Source organism: Podarcis vaucheri (assembly GCF_965113315.1).
Source record: "Podarcis vaucheri genome assembly, chromosome: 3".
Taxonomy (NCBI): Eukaryota; Metazoa; Chordata; class Lepidosauria; order Squamata; family Lacertidae; genus Podarcis; species Podarcis vaucheri.
The window spans coordinates 18,696,832-18,697,665 of record NC_138761.1 but is presented as its reverse complement, the minus strand read 5'-3'; positions in this window follow the sequence as shown (position 1 = coordinate 18,697,665).

Genomic DNA, 834 nt, shown 5'->3' with positions numbered 1-834 from the left:
CAGTCCCCCTCCCATTCCCATTCTTTCTGGCAACAGTCGGAAATGCTGTGCTCAAATGCAGTACAAATCACTTCCCCTGTTTTGCTCCAAAGTGTAGGGAAGGGCTATGTAGGCAGACTGAGTGCTTTCCCTACGCAGTGGATGAACGGATCCAAAGGCAAACCGAAGCCAGTTGCCATAGCCGTCATATCAGCCCGAATGCCCTTGAACAAATCTCAGAACAGCAACACTGAACTTGATGTGGAAACAGCTCTTTCTGTCTTCTTCTGCTGTCTTCCTCCCTCCCACACCCCCTAGGGGGCACTGATTCAGATGTTTATGCCTTTGAGGGGCTGCTACATGAGTGCTGATCTGCAGATAAGTTCTTGTTTAGCACCTTTGCAGGCCAAAGGAATCTGCCTTCCTCACTTTCCAGCTGATCCTTTCTGTTGGCCAGGTTTTTCTTTCTTTAAACCAGCCTCCAATGGTGCAAAATTCAGATTCTAGCACTCTTAACTTTAAAATACTGTTAATGAGTTTGTTTTATTGTTTCCCTTTTTTTTTAAAAAAAGAGTTTTCTAAAGTTTGCAGTCTTTCGGAATAAACAGCAAAACAGATTTCTCTTCCCTATCGCAATGCCTAGAAGCTGAGTGAGCTTGCAAGGGAGCCCTATCCAGGTATGATGGCCTTATTGGGAAGCCCTGGAATACAAAAGCCATTGAGCCTTGCAACAGAAACAGGTGTGTTTATGTGTTGCCGCTTTCTCTCTCTCTTTTCCAGCAGGGCATATGGTTGCCAAGCCCTTCCTGATCGGCTTTATTAACTTTAGAATAGTTGATGATTCTTCTGCAGTGA